The sequence below is a fragment of the Lycium barbarum genome, chromosome 10, assembly GCF_019175385.1.
Source record: "Lycium barbarum isolate Lr01 chromosome 10, ASM1917538v2, whole genome shotgun sequence".
Taxonomy (NCBI): Eukaryota; Viridiplantae; Streptophyta; class Magnoliopsida; order Solanales; family Solanaceae; genus Lycium; species Lycium barbarum.
The window spans coordinates 49359553-49375677 of record NC_083346.1 but is presented as its reverse complement, the minus strand read 5'-3'; positions in this window follow the sequence as shown (position 1 = coordinate 49375677).

The window sequence follows — 16125 nt, the reverse complement described above, 5'->3', positions numbered from 1 at the left end:
TCTAGCCAAGAAGGAAGCTATGGGAGAAAAGGTAAGAATCAACCTTCTTTCTATGTTATGAATGATTGTTTATGTTGTAGTATGTAGAAATGGATAAAATTCATGAAAATGTGGAGGTTGTAGATGTGGCCGTGTGTGCAAAGTGTTGGCCGTGCATATGTGATATTGTGTAGGAAGAATGGATTAATTTTATGTAGTATGTTGGTTGTTGTTGTAATGTATGGAAATAGATGGAAATTCATGAAGTAGGTAAGTAGTGGTTGTGGCCGAATGGGGTATGGTTTGGCAAGTTATGGTGCCTTAATTCTATTTGATATTTTGGTGTTGTTACTATGGATTTTATGGTGAAAAATGTAGGCTTGATGATTCGGAATAAAGTTGATGTTGAAGAAGTTAATGCAACTTTAGTTGAATTCATACATTGCATGAATGAAGTTGTTAATGCATGGTTGTTAATATGGTTTATAAATCTAGAATAAGAGAAAATATGTTGCCAATGTTTTTATTGAAGTTGGAGAGGTTCGGGCGGGCATTGCATGTTGATTGGATCATTTTGAATATTATAATGTTATTAGAATAATTGTTGGCATTGTTGTTGATAATGTGGCCGAGTTCCATTCTCGGATTGTTGTTGAAATTGGCCGAGTTGTATTCTCGGGGATGGTATATTTACAGGGGAGATGCTGCCGAAATTTCGGCAGAATATAAGTGAATCTATTTGAGATGTTAAGACAAGTGAATGGCAATGAATCTAATGATTATGTCAACTTTCTTGAATGTAGACTAACAAGTTTGGATAAACGAGCGTAGCTATAAGGCGTGGCGCAGGTATGTAAGGCTTTACTTTTCCTTCTTTTGGCATGTTTTAGACATATTAGGTTTGGATACGAGCCTCGAGGACGATTCTATTCCTAGAAATCCGAGTTTGAATTTGACCCTTTTTCATTCAATAGAATTGAACTAAGTTCTGCATGCCTTGTAGAAACAATTGCATAAACACCTATAACTTGCCCAAATGGAACCGAATGACACTAAGACTTTCATAAGTGACTCCACAAAGCTTAATGTACGTAATTTGTGTACGCCATATCTGTTGACCCGAGGTGGGTCCACTATTCCCGAAGCCTCTCCTATTGTCCTATTTGACTTATTCCCGTACGATAGTTAAAGGAAATTTTTGGTTATTGTTCCGACTACTAAACGATAGTTGTTCTAACTATTCCGTTGAGTTCTATGATATATTCGAGCTTGTACAAACGGTCTCGAAAAGTTTTGCTTTGACATAATCCGTCGGAATACCCAAAAGGTATGTACTACGATTATCGTCTTATTTATTTTCTAAATGACCTATCGTTCGGACTGTTCTATCGAGTCTTTATAAATGTTTTATGATGCATTTAGTTTCTCACTACTCTGCTCGTGCACGTGTCATAATCTCTTTCACCGAGTCCCGGGCCGGTATGTATCGTGCGTATGGTTCGCTGAGTCCCTTGTTTGGGGGCCGGGTCCCATATATATATATATATAATTCCGGAGTATGATGTGTCCGGTTCCGGGGTACTGTGGTATATGTCCGTCCCCGGTTACCGTGCATATGGAGTAGGATGTGTCCGGTTCCGGGGTACTGTGGTATATGTCCATCCCCGGTTACCGTGTATATGGATTGTGATGTGACCGGTCCCCGGGTTCTCGTGGTATATGTCCGGTTCCCGGGGTACCGTGTATATGGTATGATGTGTGACGGAGATTACGGAGTAAACCATCTGGAGTATGAGGTGTGTGGCGCCAAGTCAGGGGGCGCCACGTTCCCCGGGTCCTGTAAGGGGCCGGATACTGTTCCTCGCATGCATGGCATATGGTTCCAGTAAGTTGTTTTATTAATTTGCATATTGCACTTACTCCTGTACTAATCTTTTGTACGATTTGTTGTGCTTGTGATTCTGTTCATTTTATTTTGTGCCTTACATACTCAGTACATATTCCGTACTGACCCGCTCTTCTTCGGGGGCTGCGTTTCATGTCGCGCAGGTACACCCAGGTGAGTAGGAGTCATTACAGAAGATGTTCCAGCGAAGTTTGCAAACTCCACATGTCTCTGGAGTGTTGCCGAGTCAGAGTATTGTGCTATGAAATTTTGTTCGAAGTTAGAGACTTTGCAGACAAAGTCGTGGGTGTTATGTCCCGTGTTTTCGTAAAAAAATTGGAAATCGAGAAATAATTACGACTTGTGTGTTATAAGGACATAATTTGATTTTAGTGAATATGACTATGTTGGTTATGGAATTATTAATGTTAAGACCTCGGGGAAGGCCGAGAATAAATTTGGAATTTCGGAAATTAGTTTCGGGAATTACAAAAACGGGACTTTTAATGAATTGGGCCAAAAAAAAAAATTGAATACAAAAATTGAGGCCCAAAGAGTAGGGTGGCCGGCCCTAGCAAGGTCCAAGCCCATTTTTTTAAGTCATGTGATGTGCACATGACCAATACTATGGATATATATCAAGAATACTTAGCAATTATCAAGATCATCAAAGAAAAATTCAAGAACACCACCAAAAGGGGCATTTGGCCGAACCTAATGAAAGGAGAGAAAAATTTTTCCCAAGCTTTGTTGTTGATCCAAAAATCCTAATTTCTACATAGTTGTGAAGTACTCAAGGCCCTCTTCAACGGGGTATAATTAGTTTGGCACAAGAACCTCGTTTGCGACAAGTCGGGTTTTCAAGAAAAGGTAAGAATTTTGCCCCTTTAATGTTATAGAATTGATATGAATGTGTTAAGGATTGAGAATAGACGAGAATCCCGTAACTTTGGTGTATATAGAAAGCCGTGGGTGTGTGTGTATATTGTGTGTTGGCCGTGAGCCATAGGGAGAAGAAAGTGAGGTGAATTGATCTTGTTTAGTTGGTATAATGTGTTGTTGTGATCCTTGTGTCGTAAATGATTGATTGATGAATTAAATTGGCGTTGGAAAATGATTTCGGATATTATTGGAAAGTGTATACCTTTGGTATAATTGTGTATATCATTGTGTATTTAGAGTGCTAAAGACTTTAAATATGAGTTATAGTTGATATTAATGAATTCGGAATGAAACGACGCAAGTTAGAATGTTCGTCGTGAATTTTCGTTGTTTTGAAGAATTATGGAAAATAATGGATTTTGGGAAATTTCGTGTATGGCTTGGAATGTATTTTGAATGTGATGGCATAATCTTGAATGAGTGAATGAATACAATAATATGGAAATAGATTTGGAATTTTGAAGTTTGAATGGAAGATTTCCAACTTGTGTAGTAAGGTAGGCTTTTGAAGTTTGAATATGGTTATATTGTTGAATGATGTTTGTGTTGTTGTTGTTGATGTATTCTGAGCCGAGCTAAGCCTCGGGGATGTTAGATTTATAGGGGAAATGCTGCCGAAATTTCGATAGGCAAAAATGAAGTTAAAGGCATTTTTAAGCCTAAGAATCTCAATTGGTAACCTTGACCATTTGCAGATTTCAGACGAAACGGGACTGGACTTTTGGGAGAGCATACGACATCTGTGAGGTATGTAAAGCTTCCCACTCCTTCGTTTGGCATATCTTAGTATGATAGGCGAATATGAGAACTTCCGGAGCATTTCTGCTCCTCGAAACCCGATCCACAGAAAAGTTACTATTCATTCAATTCAATTGAAGCCTAAGGGCTCTATTTTGGCTAGAATGCCATCACTCGTCCGGAACCTATCGAAATGTGGTCGGGTAACCTAGAAATGATTATGTATGACCCTTTGGCCTATAAATGTTCGGAAAATATGTTCGCCACCTCAATTTGACTCGAGGTGGGCCCGCTAGCCCGAAACGCCCTAACTGTCTTATTGGGCTATCTTTGGGAATAAAGTTTGACATGCTACTTTCGATTTTGGAACTTCCTCCTACAGGATATGTTTTGAATATTACGATGCGCTAAGTTACGTTTTGAGCTATACGTACTATTTTGGAAACGTTTTGTGAAATGAAACCTTATATCGACTAAGTATTCGAGTACTTTGTATTATGAAATGTCTTATGGGATTACTCTGCTTTGAAAGACTATTTTGAAGTATGATTTGCATTTGTTTGCTCACGACTCCGCTCGTGCCTTATTATGACTTCGTTCACCGGTTCCCGAGCCGGTTTTGATTCGTGCGCCTTATAATAATTCGGTCGTATGCTGTGTTACGGTTCCCGAGGCTTCGCCATAGGGCCGGGTTCCGTTTGGAGTTATGCTGTGATATGGCTCGTGATGCGATACGCTCACCTATGATTATGTTTGTGTTCGGGGATGTACGGAGATTTGAAACCTTCTGGTGTTATGTTGTGTGTGGCGCCAGCGTCGGAGTGGCGACCACGTTCCTAAGCGTTTGCATGATTTCGTTTGCATTATATATACGCATATGATTTTGATACGGATTTTGACATACCGATTTGTATTCCACTTTGTTGTCTGATTTGCTTTCAGTTTTGATCCATATTTCTGTACTCCGTGCTTTACATACTCAGTACATATTTCGTACTGACCCCCTTTCTTCGGGGGCTGCGTTTTATGCCCGCAGGTGCAGACATTGGTGATCCTCCACAGTAGGCTTCACTCTTTGCTATTCCGGAGTACTCCTCTTTGATCCGGAGTCCACTTTTGGTACAGACTCCTTTTGCTTTGTATATATTCTGTACATTTGACTATTTGGGTACGGCGGGGCCCTGTCTCGCCATATGTCTTTGTTTTGAGTTCGTAGAGGCCTGTAGTCATATATGTGGGGTGAGTGTCCTGTATATGTTGGTTTGATTTCGTTTTCTGGTCTTAAAGCGGTCTGCTTGTTATGATGGCCCCAAATGGCCCTTATGCTTATGTTTGCACCTTTGACCGGCGATGTCTATTCCGCCGCTCAGTTTGTATTTGATATGGCATTTTGATTTGGTGCGACCGCTTAAGACATATTTTTGATATAAATTACGTTCGATATGATTTCGTAAAATTCTGAAATAAGTTTGGATTTGATAATGAATGTGCGATTCGGTCTGGGTACCCAGGTAGGGTGCCAGTCGCGGCCCACGGGGCTGGGTCGTGACAGTGGGTCTTGGTCGTCAATTCTGAAAGCGGCTCTATCAGCCGATGTGTTATTTGTAGTATGATATAAGTTTTGTATGATTACAGGTTTTATTTGATTTAAAAGCTATAAAAAAAATATAAAAATACATATATATAGTTTTGATAGTCTTACTATGTATTTCATCCTTATTTGATTTAAAAATTTGACAGGGCTATGTGTGTATTAAGGGTCAGAGGGTTCGCTCGGCCCTAATTAAAGGTCGGGTGCCCATCACACCCTAGTAAGGTTAGGGTGTGACAGGTGTTATGCTGTGTTATGGCGTCAAAGATGGGGTGGCGACCGTGTTCACCGAGTCCCATAATGGGCCGGATATGATATATGATATTGACATGCATGATTTATGTTTCAAAGGCGAGTGTTTTGATACTCTGGATATTGTACTTGTTTTTTGTACTCCTTATTTCAGTTATGATCCTCTTTACTGTATTTCATGCTTTATATACTCAGTACATATTCCGTACTGACCCCCTTTCTTCGGGGGGCTGCGTTTCATGCCCGCAGGTGCAGATACTCGCTTTGGTGATCCGCCAGCTTAGGATTCCCTTTCTGTTGTCTTGGAGAGCTCCGTTGTTCCGAAGCCTAGATTTTGGTACAGACTTTCTGATATATATGTATATATATTTGTTTTTGTCCAGGGGTACGACGAGGACCTGTCCCGTCATATGTTACTGTTGATACTCTTAGAGGTCCGTAGACATAGGTGTGGGTTGTATATAGATGTTGTTCGACTGTGTTAGCATGACTTGCATTTTGGGACGTTCCCATTCGTAGTGGCAGCCTTGTCGGCTTGCGTATATTCGTATTTTGGGATGTTGTATGTAGTGGCAGCCTTGTCGGCTTGCGTATGTATAGTTGCGACGTTCCCGTACGTTATGACAGCCTAGTCGGCTTGTGTACTATGTTATCTTTTGATGGTTGTGACTCCTCGGGAGACAGGTTGCCTTGATATATGTATGTGATGTCTTGAGATAACGTTATGTTTTCGCAAGTTTCCAGGCTATGTTTAGTTTCAGTTTGATTATGTCTAACAAATATGTATATGAGTGCCCTACTCGGGCACTAATCATTGCCTACGGGGTTGGGTCGTGACAAAAGTGGTATCAGAGCAGTTCATCCTCGGAGTGTCTACAGACTTTGTCTAGTAGAGTCTTGTTTATCGGTGTGTTGTGCACCACATCTATAAGCAGGAAGCTACAGTACATTTATGATGTCATCTTTCTTTCTAATCCTAGATCGTGCAATAGAGCTATATTATCAGGATAATCCCTTTCTAACAGACTATTATGTTTACAGCTATGCCTCCAAAGAAAGCGACAGCTGCCCAGAAGGGCAAATCGATAGCAGGGGATACTAGTCAGACTCAAAGAGTTACTAGGGCTCGTGCCCAGTTTATGCCTGAGATTGTGTTCCAGTCCGCGAGTTCTGCTACACCGCCACTTCCAGAGGAACCTAGGGTAGCGGCAGCTCCAGGTCAGGGGGCGGCTCCACCGCTAGCTCCCGAGGTTCCGGCACCTGAGCCTCTAGCTCCTCAGCCAGGGGCGGAGGATAGAGCCATGAGAGATGCAGTTCAGTTGCTCACCAGATTAGTGGCAGGACAGGCTCGCAGGCATGGACTAGGGGTTGACCAGATGGATAGACATGACAGTTTGAGAGCCCGTGACTTCCTAAGTTGTAATCCTCCAGAGTTTTTCGGGTCGAAGCCCAAGGATGACCCGCAGGAGTTCGTTTGGCAGATGCAGCGTACGTTGAGGATAATTAAGGCTTCTGAGACTGAGTCTGTTGAGTTGGCTTCGTATCGATTGCGGGATGTAGCTCTTAATTGGTATGAGTCATGGGAGTTGTCTAGGGGCTAGAATGCTCCTCCAGCAGTGTGGGATAAGTTTGTGGAGGCCTTCCTTGGCCACTTACTGCCTCCAGAGATGCGGCGAGCTAGAGTTGATAAATTCTTACATTTGAGGCAGAATGGCAGGAGTGTTCGAGAGTATAGTCTTGAGTTTGACTCGTTGGCTAGATATGCACCCACTATTGTAGCTGATATGGCGGATAGAGTGCATCAGTATGTGATGGGGTTAGATCGTTATTTGATTGATAGCTGTATGGTAATGGCTTCTCAGCCAGGTATTGATATTGCTCGGGTACAGGCATATGCACAGGGGGTAGAGGATTGACACAGAGGCCGTCAGCCCGATAGAGATCATGACAGGGGCCAGCATAAGAGAGCTAGATGGGCTGGTTATTTTGGTGAGTTCCGAGGCAGGCAGCCTCAGCAGTATAATAGATATTCTTCCCAGCCAGCACGGAGTGCACCCCCACAGGTTACAGGCAGGAGATTTGATAGTACAGGGTATTCAGGAGCCGGTCAAATCTCCAGGGCTTCGGGTTCGCAGATGAACAGAGGTTCCAGTCAGTCGAGGCCACCTTTGCCTCGGTGTTCTCGGTGTGGTAGGCATCATTCTGGAGAATGTCATCGTGATACAGGTGCTTGTTTTTCTTGTGGCCGTCAAGGCCATATTATGAGGGAGTGTCCATATAGTGGTGGTCCGGGCGGTGCGATTCAGCCCACTGGGTCGGTTGCTGGTTCATCTTCTTCTGTAGCTATGCGCCCGATGGGGCAGGGTGTTTAGGTACCAGCAGGCCGTGGTAGAGGTCATGGCGGAGCGTCCAGTTCTAGCGGTCCTTCGAACCGCATATATTCTTTGGCTAGTAGACAGGATCAGGAGGCATCACCAAATGTGGTTACAGGTATACTATCGATTTTCTCCCAAGACGTATATGCATTGATAGACCCAGGCTCCACTTTATTGTATATTTCTCCCTTTGTTGCTAGTAGAATTGGGATAAAACCGGAATTGATAGAACCATTTGAGGTAGCTACACCGGTAGGAGATTCTATTATTGCAAGGCAAATATATAGAGATTGTTCGGTGATCATATATAGTCGTTGCACCAAAGCAGATCTGATAGAGTTGGATATGAATGAGTTTGATGTTATTATGAGTATGGATTGGTTAGCTTCTTGTTATGCTAACGTTGATTGTAGAGGCAAGATAGTCCAATTTCAGTTCCCAGGAGAGCCAATTATAGAGCGAATGGGAAGTACAGCATCGCCGAAGGGTAAGTTTATTTCATACCTCAAGGAAAAGAAGATGGTCAAAAAAGGTTATATTTATCATCTGGTTCGGGTGCATGACCTGAAGGCAGAGGCGCCGACTCTTCAGTCAGTGCCGATAGTTATCGAGTTTCCAGATGTATTCCCAGATGAACTTCCAGGCCTTCCTCCTGATCGGGAGATAGAGTTCACTATAGATGTGCTACCACATACCCAGCCCATATCTATTCCTTCCTATAGGATGGCTCCTGCAGAACTGAAAGAGTTGAAGGAGCAATTGAGAGATTTATTAGAAAAGGGCTTCATCAGGCCCAATACATCACCTTAGGGAGCACCAGTACTGTTTGTGAGAAAGAAGGATGGGTCGCTGCGAATGTGTATTGATTATAGGCAGCTGAACAAGGTGACAATAAAGAATAGATATCCCCTCCCCAGAATTGATGATCTATTTGACCAGTTGCAGGGTGCTAAGTGTTTCTCAAAGATAGACTTACGGTTAGGCTACCACCAGGTGCGAGTAAGGGGGTTAGATATTCCGAAGACTGCATTCAGGACCCGATACGGGCATTATGAGTTTAGGGTAATGTCTTTCGGGCTGACCAATGCCCCGGCAGTATTTATGGATCTAATGAACCGAGTGTTCAAGTCGTTCCTATATATTTTCGTGATTGTATTTATTGGTGATGTTCTAGTCTATTGACGATCAGAAGAGGACCATATAGATCATTTGAGGGCGGTACTTAGAGTGCTCCAGCACCAGAAACTGTATGCTAAATTTTCTAAATATGAATTCTGGCTGACTTCGGTAGCATTCTTGGGGCATATTATTGGAGTTGATGGCATTCGGGTAGACTCACAGAAGATTGAGGTGGTGAAGACTTGGCCTAGACCTACGATGCCTACCGAGGTACGTAGTTTTCTGGGGCTAGCAGGGTATTATAGGAGGTTTGTAGAGAAGTTTGCCTCAATTTCAGCGCCTTTAACAAGGCTAAAACAGAAGGCAGCTAAGTTTCAGTGGACCGATGCTTATGAGCGGAGCTTCCAATTATTGAAGGATAAGTTGACTACGACTCCAGTTCTAACACTTCCCGAGGGGCCAGATGGCAATGTTATTTATTGTGATGCCTCAGGCGTCGGGTTAGGTTGTGTGTTGATGCAGCATGGCAGAGTTATAGCCTATGCCTCCTGACAGCTCAGAAAGCACGAAAGAAATTATCCCACCCATGATCTGGAGTTAGCAGCGGTGATTCATGCCTTGAAGATATGGAGAAATTATTTATATGGCGTCTATGTTGATATTTATACAGATCATAAGAGTCTCCAATATATCTTCAAGCAGAAGGAGCTAAATTTGCGGCAGAAGAGGTGGCTAGAGTTGCTGAAAGACTATGATGTTGACATTCTATACCACCCAGGGAAGGCAAATGTTGTAGCAGATACACTCAGCCGTAAATCTATGGGTAGTTTGGCAGATGTACAACTAGAACGGAAAGAGATAGTCCGTGTGATTTGCCAGTTAGCTAATCTTGGAGTCCGTTTGGCTGATTCTGATAACGGCGGAGTTTCTGTTCGAGGAGTTGCTGAGTTCTCTGTCATAGAAGAGATTAAGAAACACCAGTACGAGGACCCTATTCTTGTACATCATAGAGATGCAGCTCTTCAAAAGGAAGAGACCCCATTCGGAGTTGCACCTAATGGAGCGTTACGATACAGAGGCAGATTAAGTGTACCTAAGGTTGCAGGGTTGCGACAACAGGTTATGGGAGAGGCACACTATGCCCGTTATTCTGTTCATCAAGGGTCAACGAAGATATATCATAACCTCTGATGCTTGTATTGGTGGGATGGCATGAAGAAGGATATAGCAGAGTTTGTTGCTCAGTGCCCGAATTGTCAACAGGTTAAGGTAGAGCATCAGAAGCCCGGTGGGTCATTACAGGAGATGGAGATTCCAACCTTGAAATGGGAGGTAATTAATATGGACTTCGTCACGGGTTTACCTCACACTCCGTGAAAACATGACTTTATTTGGGTTATCGTTGATAGGTTGACGAAATCAGCCCACTTTCTTCCAGTCAGGACTACTTATTCAGCTGAGGACTATGCCAGGTTATACCTTAAGGAGATAGTGAGACTTCACGGGGTTCCCACAGCTATTATCTCCGATAGAGGAGCCTAGTTTACGGCTAACTTCAAGAGATCCTTCCAGGAGGGATTGGGGACACTTGTGAGTCTTAGCACAGCATTCCATCCTCAGACTGACGGACAGGCTGAGCGTACTATTCAGACACTACACGATATGTTACGGGCCTGCATTATTGATTTCAGGGGTAGCTGGAATGATCATTTGCCGCTTATTGAGTTTTCCTATAATAACAGTTACAATTCGAGTATTCAGATGGCACCTTATGAGGCCTTGTATGGGTGGAAGTGCAGGTCACCTATTGGCTGGTTTGATGTTGGTGAGACTACGTTAATAGGCCCAGATATGGTTCAGCAGGCTGTTGATAAAGTAAAGCTCATTCAGGAGAGATTACTGGCAGCCCAGAGTCGACAGAAATCATATGCAGATAATCGGCGTCGACACTTAGAATTTCAGGTTGCTGATTGGGTGTTCTTGAAGGTGTCACCCATGAAGGGTGTCATGAGATTCGGCAAGAAAGGGAAGCTAATCCCGAGGTACATTGGGCCTTATCAGGTTATCCATAGAGTAGGCCGGGTTGCCTACGAGTTGGACCTACCGTCTGATTTGGAAGCAGTGCATCCAGTCTTTCACGTGTCAATGCTTCGTAAATGTATAGGCGATCCTTCCAGAGTATTTCCCGTAGATGATTTCCAGGTGACAGAGGAGTTATCCTACGAGGAGCAGCCTATAGCCATACCTGATCAGCAGATTAGGAGGTTGCGAACTAAGGACGTGGCTTCCGTCAAAGTATTATGGAGAAACAACAATAGAGAAGAGATAACCTGGGAAGCCAAGGAAGAGATGAAGAACAAGTACCCTTACTTGTTCCCTACGCCTACAGGTAACTTAAACTCCTCACGTGATTATATTGATTGCCCGATGAAACTATATATTATAACGATAAGGTAGACTTCCCCAAAATTCTTATGGACCTTATGGGACCAATTCAACATTCGAGGACGAATGTTCTAAAGGATGGAAGGATGTTATATCCCGTATTTTTATATGTCGAGTTATTCGCAAGAGAATCGACTCAAGTTAAAGACAGGATCATTTTCGGACACGAAATAGAAATCTTTAATTTTCAATTTTAATTAGAACACAAATTGTTTACAAATTTTATTTAGTGTAAAAATATTATTAGAAATTAGGGACTAATTAATTATAATTGGATTATTAAGTGAATATTAGTGATTAATTAAGAATAATTAAGTTAACCAATTATATAATTAGTGGGCCCCACCCGATTTTTTGTTAAAAAAAAATTAATTAAAACAACATAATGACTCACCATGAGGGGGCACGTGGAAGGCCTAGGGGTAGCATATAAAACCAAGCTTCGATGAACAATTGATTCATCATAAATTCACTTCATTCCAAGCAAAGATTTAGAAGGAGAAAGAAGCAAAGTTAGAGAGGGAGAGAGGCATTCAGCCATGGAAATTCTAGTCGAGAAATAGCATGAAGAAGAGAGGAATTAAAGTGTTAATTTGTTGTAAACGTCCAAGTGATTAGCAAGGTTAAGGAGCCAAGTTTATTAAGGTAAGATTTAATCTTTTTATACACGTTTTGGAGGTGATTTAAACTTGTATAAATTGGTGGGTGTGTGATGAATGTAAGGAGTTATGTGTGGTGATGTTAATGTGTAAATTGAGCCGTGTAGAGGGCTGTTCTAATTAGGCATGGAGGATTAATTTTTAAGTTGCATTATGGTTGTTGTTATCATGGATTATATGGTAAAAGAATGAAAGGATTAGATAGTAAGGTTAAAGTTGTGTTGTTACGAACATGTTGTTATCCTTGTCAAATTGAAAGGATTGAAGATATGACTATGTCCATATGTTGTTGTTGGTATTTTTGTGTTAACAGGAGGGTAATTGGAAATTCGGGTTAGGCGAATACATAGGGGAAATGCTGCCCGATTTTGCGTTAAGTCTTTAACTAATGAAAAACCCTAAACGAGAATGTATAAGTTAAATAATAAGTTCTATAAGGGATGGGCTATGGATTTACGAACTAGAAAGTATAGTTACTAACGATAACGTTACTCTTATATTAAATAGGCTAAAAGAGTGATAAAGCGAACGGATTGGCGAATAGTCGTTAACAGGTATGTAAAGCTGTCCCCTCTGTCTTTTGGCATGTCTTAGATTAAAGTGATGAATGATATAAGCTTTGGGGTAATCCTATTCATAAGTCTTGAGTGTGATTCATGATTCTTATTCACTTCTTGATGTTAGAACTCTTAAGTGATTGAGTGTTACATCCGACATTTTCGCTTATTCGAAAAATTCAAGATAAATGGACTTGTGATGAATAAGGCCACTATTGGACATTTCTTGGTATGAATGTGTAGGTTATGAATACGTTGGTGTGGAATTACGGAAGGAGGCCAAGGGCAAAATTGGAATTTTGGAAACTTGTTCCATAAATTACAAAATTAGCCAAGTTGGACTCAAAAAAAATAAGAGAACAAGGCCCAAACTTGGAGGCCCAACCGGCCATATTGGCCCAAAATCCATGGCCATAAGTCATGTGATTAGTCACATGACTAGTTAATATAAAGAGGTAATAATACATGTTTATCCAAAGAAGCTTCAAGAAAAAGAATTGAGAGGAAGAGAAAGAGGCATTTCGGGTTTGAAGGAGAAAAAGAAAGAAAAAGAAAGAAAAAATTTTTGAGGCCTAATCTTTGGTTTAAAAATCAAGTCCTTGTGGGAATATTACCAAGTGCAAAGCCCTCTACAAGTTGGTATAAGTATTGTGGCAAGAAAGCAATTCTATCCTCCAAGTGAAGAACTTGAAGAAAGGTGAGGATTTAATGCTTTTGTTATGTTATAAATGGTATATGTATGTTGTAGTATGTGTGAATGAATGAAAAACATGGAAATTTTGTGTGTGGAAAGATATGCATGTTGGCCGAATATATGTATATGTATTACATGTCTTGGATGATTTGAATTCATGTTGTAATTTAGTTGTAGTGTGGTGGAAATTGTATTAGAAATGGAAGTGGAATGAATTAGTGAAAATTGAAGAATGTAGGAGGTGGCCGTGTGGTATGGTCATGTGTTGATGGAGTATGAATTTGATCTTGTTTGTATATTAAGTATGTTATGGTGAAGTGAATGGAAAAGATAACAATCTTTATTGTTTTGGAAAAATGGTTATCAAGTTGTTGTAGGAAAGTATGCAACTTTGTTATGATTTATGTAAAAATGGAAATGAAGGTATCAAGAGGGAAATTATGATTATTGTTGATGAATTTGGAAGATGGAAATGTGTTATGAACTTGTATGTTGAAAGTAGGAAAAGATTGGAAAAATAGTGATTTAATGAAAAGTTGGAATGTTTGTGTATCTTATGAATATTATGTGAAAATGGTATGGATGCCTCCGGTGTATGTCGTAATGATTTTGATGGATAATGGATATGAAAATAATAAGTTTGGTTTGGAAATGCAAGTTTGAAACGAAAAATGTTTCGTTATGTCGAAAGATGGCTAATGATGCCTTAGTGTATGTTTTAATGTCCATTGATGTTTTGATGTCATTTCTGGGTTGTTGTGTTGATGAATTGAGCCGAGCTAAGTCTCGGGGATGTCGTATATACAGAGGAAATGCTGCCGAAATTTCGGTAGGCAAGTATGTGTAAAGTTGGAATATTGAAAGTTTGAAACTAACCAAATGGTAAACTTGACCATTTCCAGATTTTGGACGAAATTTGGATTGACGCCAAGCGAGCATAAGGCGCCATCGAGGTATGTGAAGCATTTCCCTATATTCCTAGGCATGTTCTGGATATGATAGGCTCGGCCGCGAGCCTTAAGTACGACTCCGTTCCCCGGAATTCGAGACGGAAAACCGCTCCAATTCCTTCAATTCAATTGAAGCTATTTTCTTACAAATTGCCTTTAAAGTGAATTTTTGTACAAAACTTCCCCAAACGGAGTCGGAACACTTCCAAACGACTATGGATGACCTCATAAGGTCTATTAGCAATAATTTACCTATGTAGCCTCGAGTTGGTCCGAAGCGGGCCCACAAGGCCCGATATCTTCTGTAAAAATTTTAAATATTTCCGTTTTGTCCGATTTTCTCTAAAAATCTTTGGACTACTGTTTTGTGTATGATATAACCATTTTTGTGCGATTTATACGAAATGATTTTTGAACATCTGAGATTCTGATTCTGATAATAATCTGCCGTGCCTTCCCGACTAGGATGTAGGCTCGTACTATGCATACTATCTGGATACTATGATTTGACTCGCCATTTGGCACCCTTCAGGTTGATCGAGTCTGTATGTTGAGTCTGTATGTAAGTAGTTTCTCATTTATCGGTTCGTGTCTGTCTCAATGCATTAATTCACTGCGACTCGGGCCAGGTTCTGTTATCGTGCATATTTCTCTGCATTGTTCACCGCGTCCCTCGGCGTACGGGCCGGGATCTGTTTGTCTGTATGATATTATGATTTGTGTATGGGGATGGCGGCCAGGATGGCATATGATCTGATCTGATTCTGTCTGTCCACCGCGTCCAGTACTAAGAGGGCCGGGTTCTGTTACCGCGCCCCCTGACAGGGCCGGGATCTGTATGAATGTATGCGTGTGCTATCTATATTTATATAAGCACATGCCTCTGTATGATTCTGTATGACTCTGTACTACTCTGCATGCATAATTCTGTCCGACATACTTCTGTCTGTCCGTCTGAATTACGACTATGTCTGTATGTCCGTATGGATTCTGATTCTGCTCGTCTGTCCGTATTATGATTCCGTCTGTCTGTCCGAACCATAATTCGATTTATTTGTATGGAACACGATTCTGTATGTCTGTCTAGATCATGACTCTGTCCGTCAGTCTGATTTATGGTTCTGTCCGTTATATTTCTGTGACTCCGGTTCGGACTATGCTTATATCTGTTATGTTTCTGCTTTACATACTCGGTACATTTTTCGTACTGACCCCCGTTCTTCGGGGGCTGCGCTACATGCCCGCAGGTAAAGAAGCGCCAGGTGATACGCCGCCAGCGTAGGTTTCTGATTCAGCTGTTTTGAAGAGCTCCTTTGATCCGGAGCGTATATTTTTGGTATATATCTCCTGTCTTTTGTATACTCTGTATGTATGGATATTCTGGGTACGGCGGGGCCCTGTCCCTTTATATGACTCTGTATGTCTGTAGAGGCATGTAGATAGATGTGTGGGTTACGGGTTTCGTCTGTATGTTAGCCCTGTCGGCTTATCCGTATGTTTCTGTATGTTCAGATATATATATGTTTGCGCGCGTGCCGTAGTTGTATCGGCCTACTTTTGTAATTTCTGTTTCAAAAAAAAAAATCTGTACGATACGAAATTCGGTCAGGTAGGTATGTACGGGTACCCAGCTAGGGTGTCAGTCGCGGCCCACGGGGTTGGGTCGTGACAATAGTGGTATCAGAGCGGTTAGTCCTCGGAATGTCTACAGGCCGTGTCTAGTAGAGTCTTGTTTATCGATGTGTTGTGCACCACATCTATAAACAGGAAGCTACAGGGCCTTTAGGATGTTACCCTTCTTTGGATTCTTAGATCGTGCGATAAAGCTGTGTGATTAGGATGATCCCCTCCTAACGATCTGCTATGTTTCAGTGATGCCTCCGAAGAAGGCAACAGCTGCCCAGAAGGGCAAGGCGAGGGTTGAGGCAGGAGAGACCAG